The sequence below is a fragment of the Spermophilus citellus genome (genome assembly GCF_964194105.1).
Source record: "Spermophilus citellus genome assembly, chromosome: 12".
Taxonomy (NCBI): Eukaryota; Metazoa; Chordata; class Mammalia; order Rodentia; family Sciuridae; genus Spermophilus; species Spermophilus citellus.
The window spans coordinates 5,747,654-5,764,819 of NC_138198.1; the positions used below are offsets into that span (position 1 = coordinate 5,747,654).

Here is a 17,166-nt window from a genome sequence, read left to right on the forward strand (position 1 = left end):
CGCAGTGTAGGCTTGGTCGTACAGGGGGCGCAGTCGCGACCGCTCAGTGTAGGCTTGGTCGTACAGGGGGCGCAGTCGCGACCGCGCAGTGTGAACTTGGTGGCGCAGGGGGCGCAGTCGTGACCTTGCAGGGGGACCTTGGCCTCACAGGGGGTGTCGTCGTGGCCGTGCAGGGGGACCTTGGCCCACGTAGGGGGAGGCGTCGCGGCCGCGCAGGAGGCATCCTGGCCCTGTCGTAGGGCCTTGGCCACTCAGGGGGTGTCGTGGCCCTGCAGGGGGACCTTGGCCCGGTCAGGAGGCATCGTGGTCACGCAGGGGGTCCTTGTGGCTGCGCAGTGGGGCCTTGCGGCTTCGCTTGGGGTCATAGGTGCGCAGGAGCGTGTGGCTGCGCTCCCTGCGCACGGGGTGGGTTATGGTTGCCCAGTGGGTTCTTGGCCGCGCAGGGGTGTCATGGCTGCGCAAGGGTGTTAAGCCTGCCCGGGGTGTGTCTTGGCTGCCCACGGGGGTCTCGGGGGTCTCGGCCGTGCACGCGGGTCTGGGCTGCCTCTGGTGCACGCCCAGGACCCTCCCCTCGCGAACGCCTGCGGCTGCAGCGCCCCCTGGCCGCGGGGCGGGCGGCCGAGGGCGGCGCTCAGGCCCGGGCCTGGAGCCCCGCCGTCCTCGCGCCGGACGCGCCCTGGTGCCCTGGAAGTCCTCCTGGGCCTGCCTGGTGGCGCTCTGGCCCGCTGCGCCCAGCAGGCACCCGCACGTCGCTGCCCTGTCTGTCCCGCGCCTCGCCGCCTACCCTCGGGGACCTCGGGGACCCAGTTCTGCACTTCCGGGTTGGCCCGCGCGCCTGTCTGTCATCCCGGGGCGGCCTGGCGCGGTGCTGTGCTGGGCGCGGCCCTTTAAACTTTCTGTTTTTAAACTTGGGGGTGTGGTCGCGGCTCCACCTCTCCTCTCTGCTGGCTGTCCCGACCCTCGGGTCCCTCTGTCCCCACCCTCCAGATGCCCCAGCGTTATGAGCCGCCCGGGCGCAGGGTCCGCTCTGGTGGCCGAGGTGATCCAAGGTGAGGCGGGGGGGGGGGGGGCGCTCTGGGACTGAGGTGACACTAGGGTAGGCATCTGGGCTCATTGCTCACTGGTGGCTGAGGTGACAGAGGGCCGGCGGGAGGGCGCCCCCACATCGGAGGCACGGGCGGTGCCCACGAGCCCTGCACTCGCGGGCACCCTTGGGCTTGGAGAGGTGGGCGTCCAGGGCAGACCCCAGGGTCCGGCTTGGCGAAGCCTCCTAGGTGGACAGGCCCGTGTCCTCCCTGCCCCGCAGCCACCCCCACGTCCTGAGCGCAGTCCTGGGTGCTGTGCGGGATCAGAGGTCGCTGGTGGTTGGAAAGGAGTCAGCCTGTCACCCGCTGCAGTGTCCGCGGCTGCCAGGAATGTGGAGTTGAGTTTATGAGGAAATAAATGTAGCAGTTGGCGTGAGTTGAATCGCAGACCAGGAAAAAAAAAAAGTTTACCACTGGGGGAAAGGATGCCAGCTGGCGCCCTGTTTCTTGTCTGAAAGTAACACGCGCTTTGAAGGCTGCCTTCATTTTTGCCACGTTTTGAGTGTAAGTATCCCCTAGCACGACTGGAGTTACTACTGTGTGCAGAGGACTTTGAGGACTTAGGCCACCTTTTTTTGGGTGGGGGGAGAAGGGTGAAGCTTCTGAACATGAACATTCTCTGCCCCATACCCGCTTGTCTGCAGTTAAGAAGCACAAGTTCATCTGTCTCATTATGCAGAAACCTCTCATTTCTTATGTTTTAATTAATATTAATTTGTCTAATTGTTTAAAAAACACAAAGTAGTGATTCCAAATTAAAAAAAAAAAAAAAAACAGCAATCCCTGCCAACAGTTGGGTAAACATATGGTTTGTTTGGTTGTTTTCTGCTAGCTGCGAACAGTAATTTTGAAAGCATTCTTACCGAAATGACTTTCCAGATGGCTGGAAGCTGGAGCTGAAGCTAGTAGTAAAGCTGTGCGGTCTTTGTTGAAATGTCTTAGTCCAGGGGAACTAAAGTTTTAGTTCCTTCAGAAGTCAGACCTTATCACTAGATGTGATGTCACTACTGATGAAACTTAGGTTTAAAGGCAATTTTTCCTTTAAAAATTTTGCTTATTCTTATCCATCCACAGTCAGAATATTTTGAAATTATCTTTTGCCACCACTGCCATCTGAAACATGCATGGAAAAAAATAAGACTCTTGACTTTATCTGAGGAATAGTTGCACCATGCTATAGGAAACTTTTAAAATTTTATTTTAAATAACTTGAAGGAAGGAACATTGCAATTTTTCCATTTCAGATCGCCTTTGTTTTGCCATTCTCTACAGCAGACCAAAGAGTGCATCAAATGAACATTATTTCAGCATAGATAATGAACTTGAATATGAGAAGTAAGTATTGCTTTTAAAAAGATTGTAACTTTTTTTTTTTTTAACAATCTAAAGGTATGTTTATTACGAGCAAAGCCCTGGAAACTCACAAAACTGTTGGTTGCTCATTGCAAGATGCTTTTTAAAAAAACAAAAAAACTAGTAATAAAATAGACCTTTAAGGAGGGAAATGAAAATGAAAGGCCTTTCCTATATTTAAACCTGTAGATTCAGTATTTAATAGTTTGCACTGCAATGAGACATAGTGTATACTAAGTTAAACACGGGTTTCTCCAGTAGAAAATTTGAATAGAAGAACAACTTGCTTATTTTGGAAGGTATTTTCATGTTAATTGAGGTTTCAGGGAGGCTGTGACACCTGTTGTGTGTGTGTGTGGTGTGTGTGTGTGTGTGTTGTGTGTGTGTGTTACTTTGTTGAGGATGGAGCACCAGGGCCTCAAGTGTGCCAGGCAGGTGCTCCAGCACTGAGTCACCCCCCCCAGCCCCCTGGTGGCTTATTTTCAGTAGGCATTGCTTACCGGAACTTTCCTACCACTAGAAGGGGTGCTTTGAATTGTGTGACCTGATCGGTTGGTTTGGTGGATGTATTCTGGTCCTTAATTTGATCTTATACACACACACACACACACACACACACACACACACACACACAGGCATTTGTATTCAGAGTATTTAGAATATACATACATGCTTTTATTTTTTATTTTTAAAGCTTCTACGCAGATTTCGGACCACTCAATCTGGCAATGGTTTACAGATATTGTTGCAAGATAAATAAGAAACTCAAGGTAAAGTCTTTTTTATTTAAGATTTGACCTGAGTAATCATTGTTAATTTAGTCTTGGGAAGAAATTAAGGACAACTTTTTTTTTTAAGGTTTTAAAAAAATTCATAGAGGGTTTGAAAGCATTCTTTCCCTTTAAGAATACCATTTCTTACTGAAATGACTTTTTTTAGGATGTCACTGTAGTGGTGTTTAGGACAAACATTTGTTTGTCTTGTAAAGTCATAGTGCTTATATTTATTTTCTAGAGTTTTGTTGCAACAGTTAAAATTTGGGCCAGCTGATTTAACTTGGGTTGCTGATGCTCAAATACTTGAAAAGTCAAAGTGGAGGTTGGTTAATTCAGTAAGACTCTACTGTCTGACTTAATGGCATGAGAAATTCTTTCCGGGCTTTGGTCATTGTTCTTTCTTTATTGTGATGAGGGATTGCTAGCAAACTAACAGGAAAAACTAACAGGGCTCTGCTATCTCTCCTGTCTTAGAATCCCCATTTATAGTACTAGTTGTGACTCTTTGACCTTGTATACTTCATGATTGAGGGGGGCAAAGACAAACAGCATATCACTGAAGATTATTTCTCTTGGCTTATATTTTGACCTCATTCTTTTAGAAACTTTGAATTATTGGTCAGGCACAATTGGAAAGGTTTATGGTACCACTTGCAAGCAGTAATGCATTAGTTTACTGTATATTGTCTGCATTTGGGAAGCAGGTCCTTTTTAAAGAGTTGTTCAGTGGATTGTCTACCAGGCAACTTTACAAATTTTTTCACTTTCAAATTTTAATTTGCCTTAATTAAAAACTTTTGAGTAAGGAACCCCCTCCCCCCAAGCATCACCTTGTATTCCTCCTGGGCTCCCTTAAATAGGAATGTGAACATGAATGGCTTTGTGTACACGTGTCCCCTCCCCTCTTTTCACTTGCCAGCGGCAGATATTTTGTTTCCCACAGGGCTGGGAAGCTAAAAATAATTCCTTTTATTTGCCCCTTCTTGTATTTCTTTGCTTTAATTTTGAAAGAGTCACTACTATGCTTAGCTGTCTCTGGACTCTTATCCTTTGGTTTGGGTCAACCAAAACCAATCTCAATTCTTTTTAAAAGTAGTTTACTAGAACAACTTACAATGTGAAGATTGTCCTGTTGTGCTACTAGATGGCTGATGGTTGGTGGGGTTGGTTGGTTTGGCACTGGGGATTGAACCCTGGGCTGCTCTGCTACTGAGCTACCTCCCCAGCTCTTATTTTAAATTTTGAGACAGAGTCTTGCTATGTTGCTGAGGCTGGTCTTGAACTTTTGATCCTCTTGTCTTTGCCTCCCAAGTGGTTGGGATTGCAGGCATGTGCCACTGCCAGGGCTTTGTTTTTTTTAATTATCATATATATAATTTTTTTTTAAATCAACTTGTGTCTCTTACTCTATCTAAACCAGTAAAGGAAACTGTGTATGCATTCATCAAGAAAGCGCAGAATATTGAAACACTGGAAAATGGACTTAGAGAAGCCAGGCCAGATACACTCAGCTGAATGTGTCCCTTTCCCTCCTTCCCCCAGTTTCTTTTCCTCGCAGCAGTGAGGTGCAGCTCTGTATTAGACTCTGAGTATGACGTGCATATTGGGGTGCAGTGCATGCAGACCGAGGGTGTGTAGCTCTGCACATGTGCAGACTGAATTCTTTGGGCAAGTATCTTGAGCAGCAGATCCAGGACACAGTCAGCAGCCCCAGAGGAGCCCCCCGGAGCCCCCTCCACGGCCCCTCCCAGGATTCCACTCTTCGGGTTCTAGGCGGCGTGGAGTATTTTTGCACTGTTCTGTAAACTCTTGTATTTTTTGTGTGTGTGTGTGGTGCTGGGGATTGAACCCAGGGCCTTGTGCATGGGAGGCAAGCACTCTGCCAACTGAGCTACAGCCCCAGCCTCTACCTTTGTGTTTTAACATAGTGGTGCTTGGATTACTTGAAAAAGCGCACAGGAAAGAGAAGTTGTGTGGCAGAGGTGCCGTCTCCTTTGTTGTTGCTTTTTAGACTTTGAGACGTTTGCTTACACACCCACACACATGACCAGTTGTGGACAAGGTGGAGACCAGTGGCTGAACATCACAGCCTGGGAACGCCCAGCACTGTGAGCGGCTGTGGCATTCAGATTGAGCATGGTCCCGAGGGTCCTTGGTTTTATGGCCCTGCAGGTCCTCTTGGAAATGAGCCAGCGGTGGGCTGTCAGCCTGGATCAGGACGCGGCTCTGTCCCTTTAGCCTCATTTTCATCGGTGCTTCAGAACATGCCCTTTGTGGGAAGGTGCCTGGTATCTTTGGGTAGCAGTGTTGGTCTTTCCCACGGCCTTGCTAACGTGTGTGCTTCTCTGGTGGGATTGTGAATTTTTGTTATCACGAAGTGAAGTTTTAGAAAACTCAAAAAGGAAATGCTAACAACTATTTATTTTCACGCAGTCCATTACAATGATAAAGAAGAAAATTATTCATTTTACTGGCTCTGATCAGAGAAAACAAGCTAATGCTGCTTTCCTTGTTGGATGTTATATGGTAAGTACTTCACTAGTTTCCTGACCTATTCATAAAAACGTATACTTCGGTGGTTCTTTAAATCTCGGGGTGGAATTTCGAAGTCACTTTTTCTAAGGTTCTGTCTTGGTTTGTTTCTAAAAACAAACCAAGGGAATATATTTTGCTTTTTATAAACCAACCAGCTGGGCCAGGGTTGTGGCTCAATGGTAGAGCGCTTGCCTGGCATGTGTGAGGCACTGTTGAATCACCAGCACCACATTAAAAACAAACAAAAACCCCCTAAATAAACAAAACAAAGGTATTAAAAAAAAAAAAACTGACCTGCTGAAGGAGTCGGTGCTTAGGTGGGGGTGGGGAGCCTATGGAGAGTTTTCTTAAAAATAAAACAGAACACTGGATAAATGTTGGAAATGAGTAACTGCTTTTCAAATCTTACTGCTCTTCTCCCTGCCTCCGGGGTGCTGGGGACTGAGCCCAGGCCCCAGGCATCCCAAGCAGGCACCCACCAATCCATCCACCACTCAGCTGCGCTTCCAGCCCTCTGCTGTTGCTTTTTTTAAACTACTAGTGGGGAAAAAAATAACCTCTTGGCATAGTTATGGACAATTTCTTGTCATGTTTGTTCCCAGCTTGGTGTGACTTTGACTGTTCTTGGTTGTGTCTTGGCACACAGAAGCTTTTTTTTTTTTTTTTTTTTTTTTTTAATGATTAATGTGTTCGTATTTAGAAATCCTTCAGGATTTTGCACTTTTGGTTGGTTCTGGGGTGATTGGTTAGGACAGCGCCAGGGTAAGCTGATTAGGACATGCACTCCAGTTTGTCATCCCCGGCTGGAGAAAGGAGGAGGTTGGAGCAGCCATGATGATCTCCTAGGAGCAGGAGAGAAGCTCCCGAGAGAAGGAGATTTATTGTAGTGGAGGAGGAGTGTCGGGTATGAGGTGGCCGGCCCAGAAGGTGAAGCGCCCAAGCCATCAGTGAAACTTTGACTGGTCAAAGTCCAGTGAGCTCTCTATTGAAGCCTGGTAGAGACGAGTGATGATCCCTATAAATTCACCTGCAGCTCCGATAACCTTTGCTGGAGTCGTGGAGGAATTTTACAGATGGTAAAGAGTTTTCACAGTCAGCTTGCCTGGCGACGTTAAGACCAAAAACCCAGAGGAAGAATCATTAGGAAGAAAATACTCCAAATGGACTGTCCACTTCATCCTTCCTCTAAACTCCGGGCTTCTGTAGGGATCATGGTTTGTTCATCATTTTATATGTAAAAAGACTTGACAGGGAGTGGGGAGAGGGTGTCCCATGTGTCCTTTTGGATATAAAGCATTCATACTTTATTATTTATCTTAAAACAAAAGAGGTTGGCCTTCACGAAGCTTTAAATATGGACAGTCATGCCCGGCCTCCTTTAGCCCTTCTGTCGGTCGGACGGTCGGGTGTGCTGTGTATTAGATTCCTTTGTCTTAAGTGCATTTCAAAGTTTTGCCCTTTTCGTGGCCTGGTAAGTGGCTTTCCTAGTTCACCCATCTCGTGGGAGAATCTTTGGTAATTGAAAGCAGAATGAAGCCAAAATTCTTCTGCACCTCTGTGAAAAGAGTAGGAACTCAAAGAGGTTTTTTCCTCTGCAAAAGAATAAGTGTGCCCTATTGTTTCGTGAAATGGGGAACTTGCCTCTATTCTATGGATATGCCACTGACTGCTTTCTAGCTAGATTTTGGGGTCCCAGTGCTTAGCCTTCGCATGCCAAACTAAAGGTGAGATTGTAAATGGAAATGGAAATGCTTTGTAAAGCAAATTCATGATTAAAACACAGTTTGTAAATTTTGAAATTCTGTTTTTGTAAAAAGTAATATCATGCACAAAACCTATATTTGCACCTTTGAGAATTTTAGGAAGAGCCTTTATATTTTATAGAAGCAGGACATATGTATGCAGTCATGTACATGCATGTTATAGGTTTTGTGTTTATAAGCAGTTTTATTGCCTGCTTCTTTTTTTTAGTCAGTGATCTGTTCTTTTGTATTAGTACATATTTTATCATCTTTATGCCCAGATTGTATTGGTGTTTTCCATATTGGCCTCAAACGTCCAAATGATCTAATCTGCAACCACATGCATGAGGCTCAGTGCCTTTGCCGTCTCTTCTTGATAGGATCCTTTTTTTTTTTTTCTTTTTTAAATACCAGGGATTGAATCCAGGGGCATTTAAGCCACATCCCGAGCCCCTTTCATTTTAAGTTTTAAAATAATTTAAACTTTACTTTTTCTTCATTTGTTTTTATGTGTTGCTGAGGATGGAACCCAGTGCCTCACCCGTGCCAGTCAAGCGCTCCACCACTGAGCTACAACCCAGCCCTGCCCCCTTTATTTTTTATGTTGAGACAGGGTCTTGCTAGGTTCCTTAGAGTCCTGCTAAGTTGCTGAGGCTCGCCTTGAATTTGAGATCCTCTTGCCTCAGCCTCCTGAGCTGCTACCGTTACAGACGTGTGCCACCAAGCCTGGCACAATCACTTCTTGATGGCACTGACTTATCAACGGGGCCAGCCTTGGCATCTGGTAGAATGGTCTCTTTGCTTTTTGAGTTTCACTGTTTTTTTTTCTTGTGGTTTCTTTTAACTCCACAAAGCTACTCCATTCTGTGTATTTCTTGTGTACTGGAAATTAAAACAGAGGCTTATCCATTAATAGTAAAGGTTGCACAACATCAGAAAACATGAAATACTTGGATCACTATTAACAAGGCTGAAAATGACCACTGGGTTGCGGGTAACCATCCAGCCCCTCAGTGTGTGCGTCTCTCCTGTGACTCGCAGCCCCCTACAGGTGGGTTTGGGCATGGTCACATCAGCTCTCCGTCTAGTGCTTTAAACAGCAGTTTATAAAACAGTGATGCTTTGGCCAGCGACAGGCCGTGGCCGCAGGTTGCAGGGCTCAGTGATGTCTTGGACGAGTGTGTCAGCACACCCTGTGATGTTTGCACAGTGGTGCAATCACCTGAAGGTGACCCTCAGACCTCATCCCAAGGGTGAGCTGTGCCCCCTGCGCTTGCCCACACCAGGCTCCCCGGGGGCTCGGTGTGTGTTCCTCTCGTCCTATGTTGACTCCCTGGCTTTCTTTTAAGGGAGTCAAGCTTTCCTTCTTCCAGTTGGACTGTTGGTCCCCCTACCAAGTGTCCAAATGAACAGGCCGAGTGAACGGTCATTCCCCTCTAATTGCCAGTTTTCAAAGGAAGGAGTTTTGATTGCTGCAGAACAAGAATTTTATGGCCTGTTTTAAAATAATCTAAACAAAGGCTCGGTGGGTTTTGAACACATCTGCTAAACACTTTTTAAAATGCACAAGAAGGGGCTGGGGCTGGGGCTCAGCGGTAGCGCACTTTCCTGGAATGCATGAGGCAATGGGTTTGATTCTCAGCACCACATATAAATAAATAAATAAATAAATAAATAAATGAATAAATGAATAAATAAAGGTCGATCAACAACTTATGTATATATATATATTTTAAAAAGATGTGCAAGAAAACATCTCATTAGCTTTTGGGGAGTTGGGAATTTTCTAAATGAATGTGCATCTTTGCTGGGTGGGATTAAACAGTGAGTTTCATGTCCATGAGTTCAGCCAACCGCACATCAGAAAATACCTATTTTAAAATTGCATCTGAAAGGGCTGAGGATGTGGCTCAGTGGGAGAGTGCTTGCCTGGACAGAAGGAGGCCCTGGGTTCCAGCCCATCGAGTCATGTGTGGAGCACACAGAAGCTCTTTTTTCACCATTCCCTGGATCATAGACTGCAGTAACTATTTAGATAGCATTTGTGTTGTTTTAGGTGCTGAAAGAAAATTTAAACCACACCAGAGATGTGCATGGGCTGTAGGCAAATACCATGCCTTTTGATATAAGGTTATTTATTTATTTTTTTAATTGAGGGAAGTTCTGGGACCAGTCCTAAGGATCAAGGGAGGGTTGCATGATCTTTTGGTTGGCTAAGCCAATGATATACTTACCACATTTGTATTTAGGAATCAAAATTTTGTTGTTGTTGTTTCGGTAGCCATTCAAGAACTGAAGTGATTTAAAAATCACTTCAAGAATTTTTTAAAAAATGAAGCATATATCAGTTACATTAACTTTAAATTGTTAATTTTTTTCTTTTTTTTTTAATTGGTGCATTATAGATAATTGTCACTTTATCACAAAGTTTTAGATGTGTACTTTTTAATGGAGGTGGTGTGCTGGGTCTAGTAGTAGGTAGAAACAACGATTTCTAGTTGCAAAAAAAACATTTGAGGGGCTGGTGGTGTAGGTCAGTGGTAGAGCATGTGCTACCTACCATGCCCAGGGCCCTCGGTTCAGTCCCCAGCACTGGGAAAAAAGAGTGTGTGTGTGTGTGTGTGTGTGTGTGTGTGAGAGAGAGAGAGAGAGGTTGAGTGATTTAAAAGAGACCGAGGATTGGTAGATGGCGTTTAGTGATTTAGTGAACTGACTTCAGAGAATTCATGTTTTCCTGCTGTACAACATTACTGAGCTCTTCTACAGATTAAATGTACATTTGAGGGCTAGTCTGGAAAATTAACCACCATTTCTAACATTTTTCTGTGTGTAAAGTAAATGCAAAGCATTCTGAGTAAAAAATATATAACATAAGCAAACTATTGGCATATAGCTTGCAAATTTGCTGTTGTCTAGTATTTGAGAGATAACTTTGGCAGAGGTAATTATGGTAGTAACGTGTCCGTTTCCCTGGTCAAGTTTTATTACTATATATATTTTTTAAGTTTTCAGTAGGTTTTTATAGCTTTGGAATGACTTGCCGTGTAAACATTTATAGGGATAATGATGATACTAATTAAATTCTAAGAGGATGTTAACTCCTGGCCAGTTTCAGTAGAGCCTCAGCAGGTTTTGTGAGCGTCCCAGTCGGATGGAGGAAGGATGAGAAAAGAGGTGTGCCAGGAAACTCCCCCAGCACCCCCCCAGTGCCAGGGAACTCCACCAGCACCCCCCAGTGCCAGGGAACTCCACCAGCACCCCCCAGTGCCAGGGAACTCCACCAGCACCCCCCCCCAGTGCCAGGGAACTCCACCAGCACCCCCCCCCCAGTGCCAGGGAACTCCACCAGCACCCACCCCAGTGCCAGTGAACTCCACCAGCACCCCCCCCCCCCGTGCCAGGGAACTCCACCAGCACCCACCCCCAGTGCCAGGGAATTCCCCCAGCACCCCCCAGTGCCAGGGAATTCCACTAGCCCCCCCAGTGCCAGGGAACTCCACCAGCACCCCCCCCCAGTGCCAGGGAACTCCACCAGCACCCCCCCCCAGTGCCAGGGAACTCCACCAGCACCCACCCCAGTGCCAGTGAACTCCACCAGCACCCCCCCCCCAGTGCCAGGGAACTCCACCAGCACCCACCCCCAGTGCCAGGGAACTCCACCAGCACCCCCCAGTGCCAGGAAACTCCCGCAGCACCCCCCCAGTGCCAGGGAACTCCCCAAGCACCCCCCCCAGTGCCAGGGAACTCCCCCAGTACCCCCCAGTGCCAGGAAACTCCCCCAGCACCCCCCAGTGCCAGGGAACTCCCCCAGCACCACCCAGTGCCAGGGAACTCCACCAGCACCCCCACCCAGTGCCAGTGAACTCCCCCAGCACCCCCACCCAGTGCCAGGGAACTCCCCCAGCAACCCCCCAGTGCCAGGAAACTCCCCCAGCACCCCCCAGTGCCAGGGAACTCCCCCAGCACCCCCCAGTGCCAGGGAACTCACCCAGCACCCCCCAGTGCCACGGAACTCCCCCAGCACCCCCCAGTGCCAGGGAACTCACCCAGCACCCCCCAGTGCCAGGGAACTCCACCAGCACCCCCCCCAGTGCCAGGGAACTCCCCCAGCACCCACCCCAATGCCAGGGAACTCCCCCAGCACCCACCCCCCAGTGCCAGGGAACTCCACCAGCACCCCCCCCCAGTGCCAGGGAACTCCCCCAGCCCCCCCCCCAGTGCCGGGGAACTCCCCCAGCACCCCCCCCAGTGCCAGGGAACTCACCCAGCACCCACCCCCAGTGCAAGGGAACTCACCCAGCACCCCCCCCAGTGCCAGGGAACTCACCCAGCACCCCCCCCCAGTGCCAGGGAACTCCCCCAGCAACCGACCCAGTGCCAGGGAACTCCACCAGCACCCCCCCCGTGCCAGGGAACTCCACCAGCACCCACCCCCCAGTGCCAGGGAACTCCCCCAGCCCCCCCCCAGTGCCGGGGAACTCCCCCAGCAACCCCCCCAGTGCCAGGGAACTCCCCCAGCAACCCCCCCAGTGCCAGGGAACTCCCCCAGCACCCCCCCCCAGTGCCAGGGAACTCCACCAGCACCCACCCCCCAGTGCCAGGGAACTCCCCCAGCACCCACCCCCCCAGTGCCAGAAACTCCCCCAGCACCCCCCCCCAGTGCCAGGAAACTCCACCAGTACCCCCCCCGAGTGCCAGGGAACTCCCCCAGCACCCCCCGCAGTGCCAGGGAACTCCCCCAGCACCCCCCCCCAGTGCCAGGGAACTCCCCCAGCAACCCCCCCAGTGCCAGGGAACTCCACCAGCACCCACCCCCAGTGCCAGGGAACTCCCACAGCACCCCCCCCCTGTGCCAGGGAACTCCCCCAGCACCCCCCCCCCTGTGCCAGGGACCTCACCGAGCACCCGCCCCAGTGCCAGGGAACTCCCCCAGTACCCCCCTCAGTGCCAGGGAACTCCCCCAGCAACCCCCCCAGTGCCAGGAAACTCCACCAGCACCCCCCCTAGTGCCAGGGAACTCCCCCAGCACCCCCCCCCTGTGCCAGGGAACTCCCCCAGCACCCCCCCCCAGTGCCAGGGAACTCACCCAGCACCCCCCCCCCCCCAGTACCAGGGAACTCACCCAGCACCCCCCCCCCCCAGTGTCAGGGAACTCCCCCAGCACCCACCCCCAGTGCCAGGGAACTCACCCAGCACACCCCCCCCAGTGCCAGGGAACTCACCCAGCACGCCCCCCCAGTGCCAGGGAACTCCCCCAGCACCCCCCGCCACTGCCAGGGAACTCACCCAGTACCCCCGCCCCCAGTGCCAGGGAACTCACCCAGCACCCCCCCCAGTGCCAGGGAACTCCCCCAGCACCCACCCCCAGTGCCAGGAAACTCCCCCAGCACCCCCCCCAGTGCCAGGGAACTCCCCCAGTACCCCTTCCCCCAGTGCCAGGGAACTCCCCCAGCAACGCCCCCAGTGCCAGGGAACTCCACCAGCACCACCCCCCAGTGCCAGGGAACTCACCCAGCACCCCCCCCCCCCCAGTGCCAGGGAACTCCCCCAGCACCACCCCCAGTGCCAGGGAACTCCACGAGCACCCCCCCCCAGTGCCAGGGAACTTTACCAGCACCCACCCCCCAGTGCCAGGGAACTCCCCCAGCACCCACCCCCCCAGTGCCAGGGAACTCCACCAGCACCCCCTCCCAGTGCCAGGGAACTCCACCAGCACCCACCCCCCAGTGCCAGGGAACTCCCCCAGCACCCACCCCCCCAGTGCCAGAAACTCCCCCAGCACCCCCCCCCAGTGCCAGGAAACTCCACCAGCACCCCCCCCCGAGTGCCAGGGAACTCCCCCAGCACCCCCCCCCAGTGCCAGGGAACTCCACCAGCACCCCCCCCCAGTGCCAGGGAACTCCCCCAGCAACCCCCCCAGTGCCAGGGAACTCCCCCAGCAACCCCCCCAGTGCCAGGGAACTCCCCCAACACCCCCCCCAGTGTCAGGGAACTCCCCCAGCACCCCCCCCCCAGTGCCAGGGAACTCCCCCAGCAACCCCCCCAGTGCCAGGGAACTCCCCCAGCAACCCCCCCAGTGCCAGGGAACTCCCCCAGCACCCCCCCCAGTGCCAGGGAACTCCACCAGCACCCACCCCCCAGTGCCAGGGAACTCCCCCAGCACCCACCCCCCCAGTGCAAGAAACTCACTCAGCACCCCCCCCAGTGCCAGGAAACTCCACCAGTACCCCACACCGAGTGCCAGGGAACTCCCCCAGCACCCCCCCGCAGTGCCAGGAAACTCCCCCAGCACCCACCCCCAGTGCCAGGAAACTCCCCCAGCACCCCCCCCCCCAGTGCCAGGGAACTCACCCAGTACCCCCGCCCCCAGTGCCAGGGAACTCACCAAGCACCCCCCCAGTGCCAGGGAACTCCCCCAGCACCCACCCCCAGTGCCAGGAAACTCCCCCAGCACCCCCCCCAGTGCCAGGGAACTCCCCCAGTACACCTTCCCCCAGTGCCAGGGAACTCCCCCAGCAACGCCCCCAGTGCCTGGGAACTCCACCAGCACCACCCCCCAGTGCCAGGGAACTCACCCAGCACCCCCCCCAGTGCCAGGGAACTCCCCCAGCACCACCCCTAGTGCCAGGGAACTCCACCAGCACCCCCCCCCAGTGCCAGGGAACTCCACCAGCACCCACCCCCCAGTGCCAGGGAACTCCCCCAGCACCCACCCCCCCAGTGCCAGGGAACTCCACCGGCACCCACCCCCAGTGCCAGGGAACTCCCCCAGCACCCACCCACCCAGTGCCAGAAACTCCCCCAGCACCCCCCCCCCAGTGCCAGGGAACTCCCCCAGCAACCCCCCCCAGTGCCAGGGAACTCCCCCAGCACCCACCCCCCCAGTGCCAGGGAACTCCCCCAGCACCCCCCCCCCAGTGCCAGGGAACTCCCCCAGCAACCCCCCCCCCAGTGCCAGGAAACTCCCCCAGCACCCACCCCCCAGTGCCAGGGAACTCCCCCAGCACCACCCCCCAGTGCCAGGGAACTCCACCAGCTCCACCCCCCAGTGCCAGGGAACTCCACCAGCACCCACCCCCAGTGCCAGGGAACTCCACCAGCACCCCCCCCAGTGCCAGGGAACTCCCCCAGCACCATTCCCCAGTGCCAGGGAACTCCCCCAGCACCACCCCCAGTGCCAGGAAACTCCACCAGCACCCCCCCCAGTGCCAGGGAACTCACACAGCACCCCCCCAGTGCCAGGGAACTCCCCCAGCACCACCCCCAGTGCCAGGGAACTCACCCAGCACCCCCCCCCCCCAGTGCCAGGGAACTCACCCAGCACCCCCCCCCCCAGTACCAGGGAACTCACCCTGCACCCCCCCCCCAGTGTCAGGGAACTCCCCCAGCACCCACCCCCAGTGCCAGGGAACTCACCCAGCACCCCCCCAGTGCCAGGGAACTCACCCAGCACCCCCCCACAGTGCCAGGGAACTCACCCAGTACCCCCGCCCCCAGTGCCAGGGAACTCACCCAGCACCCCCCCCAGTGCCACGGAACTCCCCCAGCACCCACGCCCAGTGCCAGGAAACTCCCCCAGCACCCCCCCCAGTGCCAGGGAACTCCCCCAGTACCCCTTCCCCCAGTGCCAGGGAACTCCCCCAGAAACCCCCCCAGTGCCAGGGAACTCCCCCAGCACCCCCCCCAGTGCCAGGGAACTCCCCCAGTACCCCCCCGCCCAGTGCCAGGAAACTCCCCCAGCACCCACCCCAGTGCCAGGGAACTCCACCAGCACCCCCCCCCCAGTGCCAGGAAACTCCCCCAGCACCACCCCCAGTGCCAGGGAACTCACCCAGCACCCCCCCAGTGCCAGGGAACTCACCCAGCACCCCCCCCGGTGCCAGGGAACTCACCCAGCACCCCCCCCAGTGCCAGGGAACTCCCCCAGCAACCCCCCCAGTGCCAGGGAACTCCACCAGCACCCCCCAGTTTCAGGGAACTCCCCCAGTACCCCCCCAGTGCCAGGGAACTCCCCCAGCCCCCCCCACAGTGCCAGGGAACTCCACCAGCACCCACCCCAGTGCCAGGGAACTCCACCAGCACCCCCCCCCCAGTGCCAGGGTACTCACCCAGCACCCCCCCCGTGCAAGGGAACTCACCCAGCACCCCCCCCCAGTGCCAGGGAACTCCCCCAGCAACCCCCCCAGTGCCAGGGAACTCCACCAGCACCCCCCCAGTTTCAGGGAACTCCCCCAGTACCCCCCCCCAGTGCCAGGGAACTCCCCCAGCCCCCCCACAGTGCCAGGGAACTCCACCAGCACCCCCCCCAGTGCCAGGGAACTCCCCCAGAACCCACCCCCCCAGTGCCAGGGAACTCCTCCAGCACCCCCCCCCAGTGCCAGGGAACTCCCCCAGCACCCCCTCCCAGTGCCAGGGAACTCCACCAGCACCACCCCCCAGTGCCAGGGAACTCCACCAGCACCACCCCCAGTGCCAGGGAACTCCACCAGCACCCCCCCCCCAGTGCCAGGGAACTCCCCAGCACCCACCCCCCCAGTGCCAGGGAACTCCACCAGCACCCCCCCCAGTGCCAGGCAACTCCCCCAGCACCACCCCCAGTGCCAGGGAACTCCCCCAGCACCACCCCCCAGTGCCAGGGAACTCCCCTAGCAACCCCCTCAGTGCCAGGGAACTCCCCCAGCACCCCCCCCCCCAGTGCCAGGGAACTCCCCCAGCACCCCCCCCCAGTGCCAGGGAACTCGCACAGCACCCCCCCAGTGCCAGGGAACTCACCCAGCACCACCCCCAGTGCCAGGGAACTCACCAAGCACCCCCCCCAGTGCCAGGGAACTCACCCAGCACCCCCCCCCAGTACCAGGGAACTCACCCAGCACCCCCCCCAGTGTCAGGGAACTCCCCAGCACCCACCCCCAGTGCCAGGGAACTCACCCAGCACACCCCCCCCAGTGCCAGGGAACTCACCCAGCACCCCCCCCCCAGTGCCAGGGAACTCCCCCAGCACCCCCCCCCCAGTGCCAGGGAACTCACCCAGTACCCCCGCCCCCAGTGCCAGGGAACTCACCCAGCCCCCCCCCAGTGCCAGGGAACTCCCCCAGCACCCACCCCCAGTGCCAGGAAACTCCCCCAGCACCCCCCCCCAGTGCCAGGGAACTCCCCCAGTACCCCTTCCCCCAGTGCCAGGGAACTCCCCCAGCAACGCCCCCCGTGCCAGGGCACTCCACCAGCACCCCCCCCAGTGCCAGGGAACTTTACCAGCACCCACCCCCCAGTGCCAGGGAACTCCCCCAGCACCCACCCCCCCAGTGCCAGGGAACTCCACCAGCACCCTCTCCCAGTGCCAGGGAACTCCACCAGCACCCACCCCCCAGTGCCAGGGAACTCCCCCAGCACCCACCCCCCCAGTGCCAGAAACTCCCCCAGCACCCCCCCCCCCAGTGCCAGGAAACTCCACCAGCAACCCCCCGAGTGCCAGGGAACTCCCCCAGCACCCCCCCCCAGTGCCAGGGAACTCCACCAGCACCCCCCCCCAGTGCCAGGGAACTCCCCCAGCAACCCCCCCAGTGCCAGGGAACTCCCCCAGCAACCCCCCCAGTGCCAGGGAACTCCCCCAGCACCCCCCCCCCAGTGCCAGGGAACTCCCCCAGCAACCCCCCCAGTGCCAGGGAACTCCCCCAG

General features: G+C 54.9%; 1 long non-coding RNA gene across 1 annotated transcript; it reads left to right on the forward strand.

Moving 5' to 3' along the window:
• The first annotated feature begins 678 nt into the window (after window positions 1-678).
• LOC308631768 lies at window positions 679-5,713 on the forward strand. The gene is made up of 4 exons (XR_014018332.1): window positions 679-1,049; window positions 2,330-2,420; window positions 3,133-3,208; window positions 5,648-5,713. It is a non-coding gene; the product is annotated as an uncharacterized lncRNA (long non-coding RNA).
• The last annotated feature ends 11,453 nt before the right edge of the window (window positions 5,714-17,166 follow it).